The sequence below is a fragment of the Phyllostomus hastatus genome, unplaced genomic scaffold, assembly GCF_019186645.2.
Source record: "Phyllostomus hastatus isolate PE091 unplaced genomic scaffold, TTU_PhHast_1.1 phas_scaffold_93, whole genome shotgun sequence".
Taxonomy (NCBI): domain Eukaryota; kingdom Metazoa; phylum Chordata; class Mammalia; order Chiroptera; family Phyllostomidae; genus Phyllostomus; species Phyllostomus hastatus.
The window spans coordinates 17,022,538-17,041,842 of record NW_025334042.1 but is presented as its reverse complement, the minus strand read 5'-3'; the positions used below and the strand labels follow the sequence as shown (position 1 = coordinate 17,041,842).

At 38.1% G+C, this 19,305-nt stretch overlaps 1 pseudogene; it reads right to left on the bottom strand.

Annotated features, from left to right (window-relative positions):
• Positions 1 to 7,721: 7,721 nt before the first annotated feature.
• LOC123812583 lies at positions 7,722 to 8,663 on the bottom strand (annotated as a pseudogene).
• Between the last annotated feature and the right edge of the window lie 10,642 nt (positions 8,664 to 19,305).

Below are 19,305 nucleotides of genomic sequence, written 5' to 3'. Positions count from 1 at the left end.
ACATAGAGAAAAATGAAACTACACCACCTTCTTATACTACACAAAATAATGAATTCAAAAAGGATCAAAAACTTAAATATTAGATTGAAAAGCATAAAAATCCTAGAAGAAAACATGAGCAACTAAATCTCTGACATTGCTCATAGCAATTTTTTATCAGATATATCTCCTTAGGCAAGGGAAGAAAAAAATAAATAAATGGGACTACATCAAAGTAAAAAAGTTATGCACACCAAAGGAAATCAACAAAATAAACAGAAAACCCACAGAATGGGAGAACACATTTGCCATATATCTGATAAGGGGTTAATATCCAAAATTTGTGAAGTACTTACAAAACTCAACACCAAAGAAACAAACAACCCAATTTAAAAAACAGGCAAAGGACTTCAGGACAAGATGGAGGTGCAGGAAGATATGCTTTGCTTCCTTGCACAACCAAAAGAAGGATAACAACCAATTCCAAACAAAAAACAACCAGAACTGCCAGAAAATTGAACTGTACGGAGTCAGATAAACAAGAAATTAAACAAGAAACATTCATCCAGACTGGTGGGAGGGAGGGAGATGGGCAGCTGGGGCAGAGGATGTGCAGCAAGGCTGTGGCTAGCAGAACAGGAGGGTGATGCGACAGCTGGTGGTCCAGACAGTCCCACATTCGCATGTGGATAAGCCAAGAAGAGCAACTGGAGAGTGAGATAGACCACACAATCCAGGGTTCCATTACCAGGAAATAACAACCTCAGAACCTCTGACAGTAAAAACCTGTGGAGCTTGCAGCAGAGGGAGGAACTGCCACTCTCAAAGGTGAGACTGTGGGAGGGGCCCAGGCAGTCCTAGAATATTTACAAGCCCACACACCCATGAATAAGCACCTGGACATCACCAGGAAGGGCACAATTCACTTGTGGGAAGCGGGGCAAGTGACTGAAAGTGGGACAAGGGCTGAGCAAATGATATTGTTCCCTCTCTGACTCCCCAAGCATACAGTGACATAATACAGGGAAGTGTGTTGCTCCACCCTGGTGAACACCTAAGACTCCACCCCTTACTATGTCATAGGTGTGATGAGACTAAGAAATATGGCTCAAATGAAAGAACAGATCAAAACTCCAGAAAAAGAGCTTAGCGATGAGGAGATAGCCAACCTATCTGATGCAGAGTCCAAAATCCTGGTAATCAAAACAAAACAGCATTAAAATGAAAAGAGAACCAACTATATGGAAAAACACATTTGCCAATGATAACTCAGACAAAGGTTTGATCTCCAAAATATATAGAGGACAAACAATCCAACTAAAAAGTGAGCAAAGACCTGAACAGACATTTCTCCAAGGAGGACATACAGAGGGCCCAGAGGCGTATAAAAAAATGTTCAGCATCACTAGCCATCAGAGAGATGCAAATTAAAACCACAATGAGATACCAATTCATATTGGTCAGAATGGACTTCATAAATAAGTCAACAAACAAACATTGGAGAGGATGCAGAGAAAAACGAACCATACTACACTGTTGGTGGGAAGGCAGACTGGTACAGCCAAGGTAAAAAACAGTATAGAATTTCCTCAGAAAACTAAAAATGGAATCGTTTTTGACCCCGCAATTTCACTTTTGGAATTACATTCTAAGAACCCTGAAACACCAATACAAAAGAACCTATGCACCTCAATGTTCATAGCAGCACAATTTACAATATCCAAGTGCTGGAAGCATACTAAGTGCCCATCAGCAAATGAGTGGATCAAAAAACTATGGTATATTTACACAATGGAATACCACACAGCAAAGACAAAGAAGGAGCCCCTAGCCTTTGCAACAGCACGCATGGAACTGGAGAGCATTATGCTAAGTCAAATAAGCCAGGTGTTGCAGGACGAATACCATATGATCTCACCTTTAAGTGGAACATAATCAACAAAAGAAAAGAGCAAGCAAAATATAACCAGGGCCATAGAAATTAAGAACAATTTAACAGTAACCAGAGGGGAGGTGGTGGGAGGGGATAACGAGGAGACTGGTTTTCGGGAATTACTACGAGGGACACATGAACAAAAACAGGGGGAGGAGGGATGTAGGTGGGGAGGTGGGTTTGGCTGGGGTGGGGGGAGTGGTTGGGGGAAAATGCAGACAACTGTAATTGATCAACAATAAAATAATTATTAAAAAAACACTGGTAATCAGGATGCTTACAGAAATAGTTGCATATAGCACAAAACAGGTGAAGAAGTGACGGCTATGCAAAGTGAAATAAAAAAAAATATACAAGAAACCAATAGTGAAGGGAAGGAAACTGGGAATCCAATCAATAATTTGGAACAAAATGAAGAAATAAGCATTCAACCAGAACAGAATGAAGAAACAAAGTTTCAGAAAAAATGAGAAGCTTAGAAACCTCTGGGACAATTTTAAACATTCCAGCAACCTAATCTTAGGGGTGCCAGAAGGAGAAGAAGAAGAGCAAGAAATTAACTCACTGAAAAAAATAATGAAAGAAAATGTCCCTGATCTGATAAAGGAAATACTTCCAGGAAGTCCAGGAAGATCAGAGAGTCCCAAAGAAATGGACCCAAGGAGAAACATTCAAAGGCATATCACAATTAAATTACCCAAGATTAAAGATAAGGAGAGAATCTTAAAAGCAGCAAGAGGAAAGGAGACAGTTACCTACAAAGGACTTCCCATAAGACTATCAGCTGATTTCTCAACAGAAATTTTGCAGCCAAGAAGGGACTGGCAAGAAGTATTCAAAATGATGAAAAGCAAGAACTTACAACCAAGATTCTTCTATCTAGCAAAACTATCATTTAGAATGAAAGGATAAAGTGCTCCCCAGAAAAGGTAAAGTTAAAGGAGTTCATCATCAGTAAGCCATTACTATATGAAATATTAAAGAGACTTGTTTAAGAAAAAGATTAAAACTGTGAACAGTAAACAACAAACTCACAACTATCAAGAAATGAACCTAAAACCAAAAACAAACTAGGCAAACAACTAGAACAGGAACAGAATCGCAGAAATGGAGATCACCTGGAGGGGTTATCAGCAGGGAGGGGGAGTAGGGATAATGGGAGAAAAAGTACAAGGAATAATAAGCATAATAGGTAGCTAAAAAATAAACAAGGGGAGGTTAAGGATAGTATAGGAAATGGAGAAGCCAAAGAGCCTATATGTACAATCCATGGACATATACTAAGTAGTGGGGGAGTGTGGGAGGGAGGGAGATGCAGGGCAGAGGGGGATAAACAGGAGGAATAAATGGGACAACTTAATAGCATAACCAATAAAATATACTTAAAAAGCAAAGGTATATTTATATATCAACAATAAAATATCAGAAACAGAGATTAGGAAAAAAAAAATCCCACTTACTGTAGCAACAAGAATTATAAAGTACCTAGGAAAAAACTTAACCAGGGAGGTAAAACATGTACTCAGAAACCTAAAGAACACAGAAGAAAGAAATTAAAGAAGACACAAATAAATGGAAGCATATACCATGTTCATGGATTGGAAGCATTAATATCATGAAAATGTCCATACTACACAAAGCAACTATAGATTCAGCACAATCCCTATCAAAATAACAATGACATAATTCACAGATACAGAACAAACTTTTCAAAAATTTGTATGGAACCATAAATGACCGAGAATAGTGACAGCAATTTTGAGAAAGAAGAACAAAGTAGGAGGGATCACAATACCTGATGTCAAACAATACTACAAGACCACTATAATCAAAACAGTCTGGTACTGGCATAGGAACAGACACATAGATTGATAGAACAGAATGGAGAGCCCAGAAATAAAACCATGTCTTATGGACAATTAATATTTGACAGATGCATAAAATGGAGTAAAAAGAGCTTCTTCAATAAATGATGTTGGGAGATCCAGACAGCTACATGCAAAAAAAAAAAAAAAAAAAAGAATAAAACTAAGCCACCAACTTACACCATACCCCAATATTAACTCAAGATGGATAAAAGACTTAAATATAAGTGGTGACACCATAAAAGTCCTAGAGGAGAACATAGGCAGAAACACTTCAGATATCCCACATAGCAATATTTTCACCAATATACCCCCAAGGGCAAGGGAAAAATAAAAAATGAGACTTCATCAAATTAAAAAGCTTCTGCCCAGCTAAAGAAAACCTCAACAAAATGAAAATGAATCCAACTCTATGGGAAAACATATTTGCCAATGAAAACTTGGACAACGGTTTGGTCTCCAAAACATAAAAAGAACTCCCATGACTGCACACCGGGTAGATGAACAACCCAATTAAAAAATGGGCAAAGGACCTGAACAGACACCTCTCCAAGGAGGACATACAGGGTGCCCAGAGACATATGAAAGGATGTTCAGTATCACTAGCCATCAGACAGGTGCAAAGTAAAACCACAATGAGATACCACTTCAAACCCATCAGAAAGGCCGTCATAAACAAATCAACAAACAGTAAGTGCTGACAAGGTTGTGGAAACCTAGTACACTCTTGGTGGGAATGCAGGATGGTGCAGCCACTGTGGAAAACAGTGTGGAATTTCCTCAAAAAAACTAAAAAATGGAATTGCCTTTTGACCCAGCAATTCCACTGCTGGGATTATTCCCTAGGAATCTTGAAACACCAGTTCAAAAGAACCTATGCACCTATGTTCATACCAGCATTATTTACAATAGCCAAGAGCTAGAAACAGCCTAAGTGTTCATCAGTAGATGAGTGGATCAAAAAACCTGCAGTACATTTGATAATGGAATACTATGCAGCAGAAAGATGGAACTCCTATCCTTTGCAACAGCATGGGTAGAACTGGAGGGCATTATGCTAAGGAAACAAGCCAAGCAGCAAAAGACAAACACCATATGATCTCACCTGTAAATGGAACTAATCAACAAACAAATGAGCAAAATGGAAGTAGAGACATGGAAATAAAGAACTAACTGGCAGTGACGAGAGTGGAGGAGGGAGGGAGATAATGGGGGAAAGGTGGGGAAAGGACAAGTCAAGGAATATGTATAAAGGACCTGTGGGTGTGGACAATGGGATGGGGATTGACTGTGGGAGCAGGAGTGAGGGCATGGAAGGGGAGAGCATGGGGGCGGGGGGAAATTGGGACAACCGTAATTGCTTATTTAAAAAAAAGAAAACAGTATGGAGATATGTATGTGTATGTGCGTGTGTATATATACATATATTAGAACCTTCAAAAGTTTTGAGAATTATCAGTAAGACAATAATATATAAAATGTCAAGCACTTAACTATGTGACCAAAAACTAGCTTTCTTAGTCAATTTAGAATCTCTCCATTACATATATTTCCTCCAGACTCATATAATTTTCATCATATACTTTGGAAATGCTATATATTTTCATTAAGGCTCAACTTATTTTTTAACTTTATGTTTATTGTTGACACTATTACAGATGTCTCCATTTCCCTTCCCTTTGCCCACCTCCAACAGCCCCTGCCCCACCTTCCCTCTGGCCATCACCAAACTTTTGTCTGCGTCTATGGGCTATGCATATAAATGTCCTTTGGCTAAAGGCTTAAATATAAGTTGTGATACCATAAGAGGGGTGAGGGAAATGATAGGGAAAAGGAGGGAAAGAGTTGTCAATGAACATGTATAAAGGACCCATGGACAAAGCCAAAGGGGGGTAGGATTGAGGGTGGGAGGTGGGGGTGGATAGGGCAGGGAAAAGTGGTGTAGGAAAATGGAGACAACTGTATTTGAACATAATAAAAAAATGATTAAAAGAAAAAATAAATGTCCTGTGGCTAATCCCTTCACCTTCTTTCATTTGGTCCTCCTGTTCTCCCTCCCCTCTGACAGCTGTCAGTCTTCTCCATGTATCCCTGTCTATGTTTCTATTTTGTTTGTCAGTTTATTTTGTTTATTAGATTCCACATATAACTGAGATTACATGAGGGGAGGCTCAAATGATTTTTGATCCATTAATTTTATATATAAGTTTTGAAGTTTTTTAAGTGTTTAGTTAATACTTTTTGGAATATACCATACAGAAAGAAAGAACTCAAAATTCTACAGTTTGAAGATTTTTCATGCAGACCTCTTAAATGTGCAATACAGTTTCTCTAGCCTTTAAAGACCACCATGAGTTCTGCTGCTTCCCTGGTAGCCCACTGCCCATGTAAAGCACTGTGCCTGTACCTTATTTTCAAATATCTACTGCTGTGTAACATATCATCCCAAATTTTAGTGAGTAGAAAAATTTTCTATCACTCATAGTTCCAGAAGTAGACAGTAGACAGGGCAGTTGAGTGGTTCTCATATGAGCCTTTCATTTAGTTGTAATCAATGGTGACTGGATTTGGAATCGTGTCAAGCTTCAACTGAGCTGACATTCACAATGGTTTCTTTAATCACATGGCACCATGGCTGAGATGGATACATAAAATCAGCACTGACCAAGTATCTCTCTCTACCAGCCTCTCTGCAAGCCAACTTGAGCTTCCTCATTGTATAGCAATCTCAGGGTGCTTGAACTACTCACATGACATTTGGATTCCTCCCCACCACACCCCCGCCCCCAATCATATGTTCCAAAAAAAGCACATGAAGCTACAAGGCTCTACTTACTTAATCTCTGAAGTCACACAACTTTAGTTCTACCTCATCCTATGGTCAAAATCAAGTAATAAAACAAGTCAAAATTAAAGGAGAGAGGAAAGAAAATACATCTTCTGATTAGGAAAGTAACAAGGAATTTGCCATTATCTCTAATCCACCACAGTCACGAATCTGAAAAAGCCGTCAAAAGCAGATATTTACAATCGGTTCATCTTTCCACAGTTCTACATCTTTCAGAAGCTCAGCTCCTCTTCTCCTCACTATTTTGCCACAATCTGATGTCTTTAAGTGAATGATCTTTGTGTTTTACTTGACTTTACCATTTATTTTTGGACCAATTACCCAAATACCAAAGTTTATCAATTATTATTAAAGACTATTTGGTTATATTTTATGTTAACAGCTTTTGTGGGTGCGTTAATAAGCTCAGACTCAAAGAAGCAAGGGATATTATAATAATTTTGGGTGAAGGCACATATTTGCTGTGAGGCAGCACAAGCAAGGCAGAGGTAAAAGCAAGGCAGCTTGCCCTGGCTGGTGTGGCTCAGTGGATTGAGCATGAGCCTGCAAACCAAAGGGTAGCAGTTTGGTTCCCAGTCAGGGCACATGCCTGGGTTGCTGGCCAGGTCCCCAGCAGGGGGCACGTAAGAGGCAACCATACATTGATGTTTCTCTCCCTCTTTCCTTTCCTTCCCCTCTCTCCTTCACTTCCCCTTTAAAAATAAACAGAGTCCTTTTTAAAAAGATAAAGGCAGCTTTATATTTCCTAAAAGTCAATGTTCTTACATTCCTGCAGCCTTGTAAAAGAGGCTGTGTTGCAAGGAGAGGAAAGCAGTAACACGAACAATTATATTCAAAACACAAGATCAATTACTAATGCATATATGAGACTAAAAAGAGTTGATTAAAATATAAATTAGGAAGACAAAGAAGTTCAGAGAATAGAGAAATATCCACCTGTATGCTGCTGGGTCTCTCACAGTTGTTTCCTAGGTTTTCTTCTCAACTCTTTTTATTACTCCTCAACTTTATAAGACTGCACAGCTACCATGGCTCAGTTTCCATCAATATGCTAATAACTTATTTTTGTTTTAATTGAAATTCCCACTGTGAGAATTTAACACTTCTTTAAAAGAAATGCAATTCTTTTGAAGGTGTCATGGAAAGACTGTTTTACTTGTTTATTTCTCAGGGTATAAATGAAGGGGTTCAATAAAGGAGCAACAGATGTAGCGAGTAGAGAAACTGCCTTATTAATGGCCACTTCATCCTTAGCTGAAGGTTTGATATACATAAAAAATGCAGCTGCCATAGGAGATGGAAACCACAATCATGTGGGAAGAACAGGTAGAAAAGGCTTTTTTCCTTTGCTGAGCTGAAGGCAATCTTAGAATTGTCCTAATGATGTACATGTAGGACAGAACTACACACATAAGGGTCATTAAGAAAGTCAACACAGCACAGACTATCACCAGCTGCTCTATGAACCATGTATCTGAACATGAATTCTTCAGTATTGGAGTAGCATCGCAGTAAAAATGGTCAATAGCAAAGTCACAGAATTCCAGGTGAAGGCTCAGTCCAAGGGGAGGGAGGATAATCAGTAAGCCAGATATCCAGCAACACAGAATGAGATTCCTGCAGACTCTACTGTTCATGATGGTCATGTAGTGCAGGGGTTTGCAGATGGCCACATAGCGGTCATAGGACATCACAGCCAAGAGAAAAAAAATTCTGTAGCTCCAAAGAGGACAATGAAAAATATTTGGCTGAAGCAGGCTTTGATGGTGATGGTTTTGTCCCCACTCGATATCATGTACAGATATGTGGGGACACAGGCAGTTGTGAATGAGATTTCTAAGAAGGAGAAATTTTGAAGAAAAAAATACATAGCTGTTTTTAAATGAGAATCCACCAAGATGAGAGTAATTATGGTCAGGTTCCCAATTACACTTAACATATATGTGATAAACAGAAAAACGAACACCACTATCTCTAGTGGTGGGTCATTTGTCAAACCCAGGATGATGAAGATTGTTACTGCTGAATGATTTCTCATCATTGACTTCATACTACCGCCAGTCTTCACATAAAAGTCACAGAAATTGGATCTGAGGAGCAATATCAAAATATGACAGACAGAATCAGTCTCTATCAATACAAAGCAAACCCAGTCACATGCATTTCCTTCTCTAACTTGATAATCAGGTTTTAATGAAGTAATTTCTTATTTTTTTATTGTTGTTCAAGTACAGTTGTCTCCATTTTCACCCCACCATGGCCCTCCACTGCACCCATCCCCACCTCCCACCCTCGAACCTACCTTCTTTGGGTTTGTCCATGTGTTCTTTGTACCTGTTCCTTGATGGACCTTCTCCTGTTTTCACCCTTAATGAGGTAATTTCCTCAACACCACTGAAATGTACCACAGGGAAGCTAAACTTATGGGAAGTTTCTCTTACAAATTATTGCTGCTGAAATTGTTTTAAATATTCCAGGATCTCCAAATTCCCAGCACTATCTCCAATTCAATTGTTTTTCAAGTTCCCTCTTTGGTTGGGGTTTCCCAGCACCACTCCTCTGGGTGTCTACCCAAGATTTTTGAAAGCATCTATTTGCAAAGATATATGCACCCCTATGTTCACTATAGCATTATTCATGGTGGCCAAGACATGGAAACAACTGAAGTGTCCTTCAATAAATGACTGGATGAAGAAAATGTGGTACATATATACAATGGAATAATACCTAGCTATAAGAAAAGATGAAATAGTACCATTTGTGACAACATGGATGGACCTTGACAATATCATGTTAAGCAAAATAAATTAGAAAGAAATAGTCAAGAACTGTATGATTTCATTCATATGTGGGATAGAAAACTGAAAGCAACAAATGAACCAAAAAAAACCAACCAACAAAAACTCGTATGCACAGACAACAATATGGTGGTTACCAGACGGAAAGGGTGTGAGGAGTAGTGAAGAGTAAAGGGAGTCAAATATATGGTGACAGAAGGAGACTTGACTTCTGGTGGTAAACACACAATGCAATATACAGATGATATATCATAGAAGTGTACAGTGGAAACCTATATAATTTTATTAACCAATGTCATCCTAATAAATTTAGTAATTTTTAAAAAATGTAAAAAAGCTAACCACTTTCATGCTATACTTTGATGGGTCCCAGAGTGACTTTATTTCAAAACTTTTGTACTGAAAAATGAAATCCTGAAATTACTCTGCTTCAAGTCATGGTACCTTATAAAATGCAAACGTATGGAGAGTGCCCTACCTAGACTCTCCAGATCCTTCTTCTCCTCCAGATTCACTTCTTCTGGTGAATGGGGCATTATTTAAAGATCAAGAAAGTAGTCATTTGACAACAGTGTGGGGAATGAAGGGGGGCCAAGGGGAGAAAGGCAAAGGGGGGTGGGGAATTAGGACAACTGTAATAGTATAAACAATAAAAACATTTAAATAGTCATTTGATGACACTCTCTCATGATTTTCTTTAAGTTCCTCTCTTATTCCCTTATTTTCCATCTCTATCCTCAAGTAATGACTTTGATACATGATTATTTTATTTTATTTTTTAATATATCTTATTGATTATGCTATTACAGTTGTTCCATTTCCCCCCCTCACTCCCCTCCACTCTGTACACCCTCTCCCACCCACATCCCCCCCTCTTTAGTCATGTCCATTTGTAATACTTATAAGTTCTTTAGCTTCTATATTTCCCATACTATTCTTGTCCTCCCTCTGTCTATTTTCTACCTACCATCTATGCTACCTATTCTCTGTACCTTTTCCCCCCTCTCCTCCCACCCCCCCTGTTGCTAACCCTCCATGTGATCTCCATTTCTGTGGTCCTGTTCCTGTTCTAGTTGTTTGCTTAGTTTCTTTTGGTTTTGCTTTAGGTGTGCTTGTTAATAATTGTGAGTTTGCTGTCCTTTTACTATACATGTCTTTTCTTTATCTTCTTTTCTTAGATAAGTCTCTTTAACATTTCATAAAAAGAAGGGCTTGGTGATGATGAGCTCCTTTAACTTGACCTTCTCTGAGAAGCACTTTATCTGCCCTTCCATTCTAAATGAAAGCTTTGCTGGACAGAGTAATCTGGGATATAGGTTCTTGCCTTTCATGACTTGGAATAATTCTTTCCAGCCCCTTCTTGCTTGGAAGGTGTCTTTTGAGAAATCAGCTGACAGTCTGATGGGAACTCCTTTGTACGTTACTGTCCCCTTATCTCTAGCTGCTTCTAGGATTCTCTCCTTCATTTTTTACCTTGGCTAATGTAATTATGATGTGCCTTGGTGTGTTCCTCCTTGGGTCCAACCTCTTTGGGACTCTCTGAGCTTCCTGGATTTCCTGGAAGTCCATTTTCTTTGCCAGAATGGGGAAGTTCTCCTTTATTATTTGTTCAAATACGTGTTCAATCTGTTGCTTTTCCTCTTCCCCTTCTGGTACCCCTATAATTCGGATGTTGGAAAGTTTAAAGATGTCTTGGAGGTTCCTAAGCTTCTCCTTGTTTTTTTTGAATTCTTATTTCTCCATTCCTTCCTGTTTGGTTGTTTCTTTCTTCCTTCTGGTCCACTCTATTGTTTTGAGTCCCAGTTTCCTTCCCATCACTATTGGTTCTCTGCATTTTCCTTCATTTCTTTTATGGTAACCGGCATTTTTTTTCATCTAATTTGCACCCAAAATCAACCAATTCTGTGAGCTTCCTGATCACCAGTGTTTTGAACTGTGCATCTGATAGATTGGCTATCTCTTAGTCGCTTAAAATGATGAGTCCTGGGGGCATTGATCTGTTCTTCCGTTTGAGACATGTCTCTCTCTCTCTCTCTCTCTCTCTCTCTCTCTCTCTCTCTCTCTTTTTGGGGGGTCTGGTCATTCCTGTTATGGTGAGGGGTGGAGCCTTAGGTGTTCACTGAAGCTGGGCACCCCAGTTGCTAGATTGTGATGTTGTATGCGGTGGCGGGGGCAAGGGCGGAAGGGAACAATGGCAGTAGCTCCGTGGGACCTTAGTCCCTTCCCTAGGATCCTGGGTTGTGCGCTCTGCCCTGCTCAACCATCACCACCTCACTGGGTCTGCCAGCTGCCGTTTACATACTCAGGGTCCAGCCACTGGGATCTTGCATGCCCCAGATGCCTTACACACCCCACTTGCCTTATGTGCCCAACTCTGCTCTCCGCAACCTGCACTTATCTGCTCCTCTCCGCCCCTCCTACTGGTCTGGATGAACGGGTCTACTTCAACTTCTTGGCTGTCTGACTTCCATTCAGATAAATTCTCTACCAGTTCTGGGTGTTATTCTGCCTCTAAATTGTTGCTGTTCTAATCTTGGTTGTGCATGGTGGTACGGTGTGTCCACCTATGCCTCCATCTTGGCCGGAAGTCAATGCATGATTATTTGAATATAATTGAAAACACATGGGTAAAAATAATAAATAGCTGAAGGATATCAAGACATACATTGTATTCCCTCCTTTAGGACAACAGAACTGTGATACAGGTTTCAGTAATGCACAGAGGTTAAGTGCATGGACTTTGGAACAGTTTTTCTCAGTGAATCTGAGCAAGAATTTAATTTCTCTGTACTCCCAGTGTTCTAATCTGTAAAATGGAGTTAACAGGAATTATATCATAGGGTTACTATAAGGTTTAAATGAAATAAATCATGTAACATGCCTATAACTGAACTTAGCACATAACTAATATTATATACATATTTTGTATTGTATTTTTTATTTTTGAAGACAATCTTATCATCTCAAAAAGCCACTTTGCTGTACAAGAAACAGCTCAATCTCTCCTGTCTCTCTCTCTCTTGCTTGCTTTCTCTCTCTCTCTCTCTCCTTTTGCATCATCAATTTCTTTTACTTTTCTAGATTTATTTCATAAGCATACAGACATTCTCTGGTACTCCCTTATATTAAAAAAGAACAAACATACAATTAAGGAGTGACATTTCCATCAGTATACACTTTAGATAGTTTTAATTGTAGGAAACATATTAATCTACATGTTTAAAAATAAAATATCATATCTGCCAAGAATATAACTGACCTTTATTAATACATTTTCTATCTGCTCACTTTATGTTTTAGTGTGATATCACATGGCACATGGTAATACATGGTAACTCAGGGTCTGAGCAACAACATATACTAGTTGTTCTTGAAATAACCTAATTAGCATGTTAGTCTATTCAACTATTTGCTCTCTTCATTCATTGTTTTAGGCCTCAACTGTCTAAAAGTGTAGCTACTAACTATGTATGACTATTGACAACTTGATATGTGGCTAGCTCAAATTGAGATATACTATAACTGTGAAATACATATCAAATTTAAAGACTTAGAAAACAATTACATAAAATATACCATTTATAATGGTATTTATTCTGAATGCATATTGAAATGGTAATACTTTGGATATATAAAGTTAAATAAAATGTGTCATTAAAATTAAGTACACCTATTTCTTTTTACCTTTTCCATAATGCTACAAAGAATTTAAGATCACAAATGTGGCTCACACTATATCACTATTGGAGTATACTGGAGTATATTATTGAAGTATACCTAGAACTTTATGAAAGTTTGCTTTCACAAAACTTTACTGTGAAAGTCAAGTTCCTTCACATTAGTAAAATGTTTTTAAGATTTTATTTACTTACTTTTAGAGAGAGGGGAAGGGAGGGAGACACAGAGAAAAAAGAAATATCAATGTGCAAGAGGAACATAGATTGGTTGCCTCTCATTTACTCCCAACCAGGGACCCAGCCCACAACTGAGGCATGTGTCCTGTCTAAGAATCATACCTACAACATTTTGGTTTGCAGGATGATGATGAGCCCACTGAGCTACACCATTCAGGAACATTAGTGATTTTTTTTCTTTAAAGATCTTATTTATTTGTAGACAGAAGGAAAGGGAGCAAGAAAGAGAGTGAGAGAAATGTCAATGTGTGGTTGCCTCTCACACTCCCCTACTGGAGATTTGGCCCAAAACCCAGGCATGTGCCCTGACTTGGAATTGAACTGGCAACCCTTTGATTCACAGCTGGGTTCAATCAAATGAGCCACATCAGAATGGGCCATTAGTGGTTTATTTAAAGGATCTTCTCATAAGGTAAATTAGGTTGTTTTCTAAATGGCTTTAATTCTTTTTTTAATATACTCCACAAACATCTATGTAGTATAGACTTCTTAAAACTGAAAAAAATAAAGTTACTTTTTGTCTCTGTGAGGTGACTACTATGAACTCTCACTAACTACAGATTTACTGTAGTACACTGCCTAGTTACCAACATCATGATACAAAAAGGAAACTCTAACCTGAGTTTATGAGACAAATAGTTTGAAAGTAGCAGATACTGGTGCTGAAATGAGGGGAATATAAAAATATGGAATGTTTACCAATGGCAGTTGAGATAAATGGGATGTAAGTTGATAAATACTTGATAGATAAATGAGAGACAGAGAAAGAGAGAGGACAGATAGAGAAAGAGAGATCAGAGAAGTTTATTCCTGCATGTCAATGAAATCACTACACATGGGACTGCACCAATTTCATGATACATAAAATGAGTCCTGCCTACATTTTTTGATCTGCTGAGAGTTTATGTTGCTCTATAAAAAATTTCAGAAAAGACTGAATCAAGAAGAAGCAGAAAGCCTGAACAGAGTAGTAACAGCTGGCAAAATTGAAGCAGTAATCATAAAACTCCCAGCATACAAAAGCCATGGGCCACACAGTTTCACAGGAGATTTTTTAAAAAAACATTTCAGGAAGAGCTAGCCTCTATCCTTCTCAGACCATTCCAAAAAAAATCCAGAAGAAGGAAGAAGGAAGACAACCAAACTCTTTTTATGAGTCCAGCATCATCCTAATCCCAAAACCAGATAAAGACACAACAAAGAAAAAAAAACTACAGGCCACTACACTGATGAAAATATATGCTAAAATGCTCAAAAAATATTGGCAAACTACATCCACCAATATATTAAAAAGATCATACACCATGACAAAGTGGGATTCATCACAAGGATGCAAGGATGGTACAATACTTGCAAATCAATAAATGTAAAAGAAAAGACAAAACTCACATGATCATATCAACAGATGTGGAAAAAGCATTTGATAAGGTACAGCACCCATTTATGATAAAAAACACTCAGCAAAGTGGGAGAAGAGGGAAAATACCTTAACCTAATAAAGGATATATACAAGAAACCTACAGCCAACATCATACTCAATGGGCAAAACCTAAAATCTTTCCCACTAAGATCAGGAACAAGACAAGGTTGTCCACTTTCACCACTTCTACTCAACATAGTGTTTGAAATCCTAGCCAATTTCTTTTAAAGAAAAAGAAATTAAAGACATCTAAATTGGAAAAGAAGGAAGCAAAACTCTCATTGTTTGCAGATGACATGATAATGTACATAGAAAACCCTAGAGATTCCACCAAAAAACTACTCAACCTAATAAGTGACTTCAGCAAAACAACAGGATACAAAGTCAATATGCAGAAATTGAAGGCATTTTTGTACACCAATGATGAAATATCAGAAACATAAATCAGGAAAAAAAAATCCCACTTGCTATAGCAACCATAAAAAATGAAGTATTTCAGAATAAACCTATCCAAGAAGGTAAAAGACTTCTACTCAGCAAACTATACAACACTGAAGAAAGAAATTATGGAAGACAGATGAATGGAAGCACATACCGTGTTCATGGACTTGAAGAATTAACATCATCACAATGTCCATACTACCCGAAGCAATCTACAGATTCAACACAATCCCTATTAAAATAAGAGTGAAATATTTCATAGATATAGAACAAACATTTCAAAAAATTTATATGGAACCATAAGTGACCCAGAGTAGCCACAGAAATTTTGAGAAATAAGAACAAAGTAGGAGGGATCATAATACCTGACATCAAACTTTACTACAAGGCCACTGTAATCACAACAGTCTGGTAATGGCAGAAGAACAGACATGTAGATCAATGGAACAGAATATGGAGCCCAGAAGTAAACCCATGTCTCTATGGTAGATTAATACTCAACAAAGAGGGCAGGGAGAATAAAATAGAGTAAAAATATGTTCTTCAATGAATGGTGTTGGGAGATCTGGACAGCTACATGAAAAAAAAAAAGAAAGAAACTAGACTACCAACTTACCCCATACACCAAAATTAACTCAAAATGGATAAAGACTTTAAGACACAACACCATAAAAGTCCTAGAAGTGAACATAGGCAGGAAAACTTCAGATATCCCACACAGTAATATTTTCACCAATATATCCTCTAGAGCAAGGCCATAAAGGAAAGAATAAACAAATTGGACTTCATCAAATTAAAAAGTTTCTGCATGGCTAAAAAAAACCCCAGCAAAATGAAAAGGGAATGAACCATAAGAGGAAATATATTTGCCAATGATACCTGAGACAAGAGTTTGATCTCCAAAATATGTAAAGAACTCATATGACTCCACACCAGGGAGATAAACAATCCAATTAAAAAATGAACAAAGGACCTGAACAGATGTTTCTCCAAAGAGGACATACAGAGGGCCCAGACACATATGAAAGGAAGCTTAGCAGCATTAGCCATCAGAGAGATGCAAATAAAAACCACAATGAGATACCACATCACACTGGCCAGAGTAGCTATCAAAAACAACTCAACAAACAACAAGTACTGGATGAGCTGCAGCAAGACAAAAATATATGGCCCAAATGAAAGAACAGAGCAAAACCACAGAACGAAGTGATAGAAGAGAGCCAGCATATCTGATGGACAATTGAAAGCCCTGATAATCAAAATGCTTACAGAACTGATTGAATTTAGTTGAAAAATGAAAGAACAAATGAGATACCCAAAATAAAATAAAGGAAAATATTCAGGGAACCAACAGTGACAGGAAGGAAGCCATGATTCAAAGCAACATTTTGGAACAAAACAAAGAAAGAAACATCCAACCAGAACAGAATGAAGAAACATAAATTCAAAAAAATGAAAGAGAGGCTGAGGATTCCCTGGAACAACCTGAAACATTCCAATATCGGAATTATAGAGGTGCCAGAAGGAGAAGAACAGCAGCAATAAATTGAAAACTTATTTGACAAATAATGAAGGAAAGCTGCCCCAATCTACTGAAGGAAATAGAATTCCAGGGAGCCAAGGAAGCCGAGAGAGTCCCAAATAAGTTGGACCCAAAGAGAAACAAACTAAGGCACATCATCATTAAGAAACCCAAGATTAAAGACAAAGAGAAAATCCTAAGAGCAGCAAGAGAAAAGGGAAAAGTTACCTACAAAGGAGTTCCCATAAGACTGTCAGCTGATTTCTCAAAGGAAATCTTATAGGCTAGAAGGGGCTGGAAAGAAGTATTTGAAGTCATGAAAGGCAAGGACCTACATCCAAGAATACTCTATCCAGCAAAGCTTTCATTTAGAATAGAAGGGTAGACAGAGTGCTTCCCAGATAAGGTCAAATTAAAGGAGTTCATCATCACCAAGCCTTTATTATATGAAACATTAAAGGGACTTATCTAAGAAAAGGAAGATCAAAACTATGAACAGTAAAATGACAACAGACTCACAACTATCAACAAATGAACCTAAAGGAAAGAAATACAATGAGAACAAAAACTAAGCAAACAACTAGAACAGGAACAGAATCAGAGAAATGGACATCACATGGAGGGAGTTCAGTGGGGAGGGGAAGGGAGGAATAGAGGGGGAAGGTACAGGGAACAAAAAAGCATAATTAGTAGGCATAAAATAGATGGGGAGAAGTAAAAATGGTATAGGAAACAGAGGACTCAAATAACTGATATGTACAACCCATTGACATGAACTAAGGAGGGGAGAATGCTGCAGGGTTGGGAGGGCAGGGTGGAGGGGGGATAAAGGGGAAAAACTGCAATAGCATAATCAATAAAAAATACTTAAAAACAAACAAAAAAAACAAGAGCTGGTGAGGTTGTGGAGAAAGGGGAACCTTAGTACACTGTTGGTAGGAATGCAGATTGGTGCAGCCACTGTGGAAAACAGTGTGGAATTTCCTCAAAAAACTAAGAATGGAACTGCCTTTTGTACCAGTGACTCCACTGCTGGGATTATACCATAAGAATCCTGAAACACTAATTCAAAAGAACCTATGCACCCCAATGCTCATAGTAGCACAATTTATGATAGCCAAGTGCTGGAAACAGCCTAAGTACTCATCATTGAATGAGTGGATCAAAAACTGTGGTACATTGACACAATGGAATACTATGCAGCAGAAAGAAAGAAGAAACTCCTTCACTTCACAGCAGCATGGCTGGAACTGGAGAGCATTATGCTAAGTGAAATAAGCCAGGTAGTGAAAGACAAATACCATATGATCTCACCTATAAGTGGAACCTAAACAACATAACAAACAAGCAAGCAAAGTATAACCAGAGACATGGAATTAAAGAATAATCTGACAGTAACTGGAGGAGAGTGGGGAGGGGGGTAGCAGGGAAAGAAGGGGAAGGGGTGGCCAAGGAACATGTATAAAGGACCCATGGGCAAAGACAACAGGGGGGTTGGGAGGAGGAGGATTGAATCTAGGATGTGTGGGTGGGAGGGCAGGGGAGAATAATGAGATGATAATGGGGACGACTGTAATTGAACAACAATAAAAAAAAGAAAAAAATAAATGACTCAATAAAATATAAAAAAATAAACAAATATTGAAACTAGTAATTTGTTTTTTTATCACAAATACTTTCTGTATAAGTTACCTATAGAAACACACCTGGCTTAAAAACACCCCAGTACTTACCTTTGATATCCTTCATTGTTTTACCAGGAAGCTATACCTCAAATGACCTAAGTGTTATACTAACTGCCTGCCCCTAAGAACTTATACTCACCACATATATACATGTGGCTTCTGAATCTATAAAAATGTCATCATAATTTAAAGTTAGAAAAAATTCCTGTGCATTCTGAGTAGCTGGAAAGAAGATAGAAAAATCCTTCTAGCTCTGCAAAATTGGGTTTTCTGATTTTCTCTGGACAAACAGGGTTTTTTTACTTACAGCCCTGTTTATTTCTTCCAGCTGCAGCAGGTGTGCAGAAAACAACTGAATTGAAAAGTCCTCAGAGGCCCTGATTTAAAAGTCTCTAATGAATTTAAAATATAATTTACTTTGTCAAAAAAAAATCCCAAACCAAGTACCTATGGGGATAATGTCCTTAGAGAGAAAAAGATATAATAATGACAACATGCTGAAAGTTTGATATAGAAATTATGCAACTTCCAGGAATGGCTGCAATCATGTGAAAAGGATGGTTATAAAACGACCTTTTATTTTTACTGAATAGAGGAAATTTTTGAATTGATTATCATTAAGGTTAACACAGCACACACAAAAAAACTATTAGCTGTACTAACCATGTGTCAGAGAATGAGCTTTTAGGATTGAAGAGACATCATAGACAAAGTGGCCAGTGATTGTAGAATCCCAAATACGAAGCAGAGAACCATTAAGAGTTGGAGGCCAGCCACCAATGCTGATATTTGAAGGTAAAAGATGAGCATCCCATAGATTCTGTTGTTATGTAATGCTGGTGTAATGTGGGGATTTGTAGATGGCCACACAGTGATCACAGAGCATGGTGGTCAGGAGAT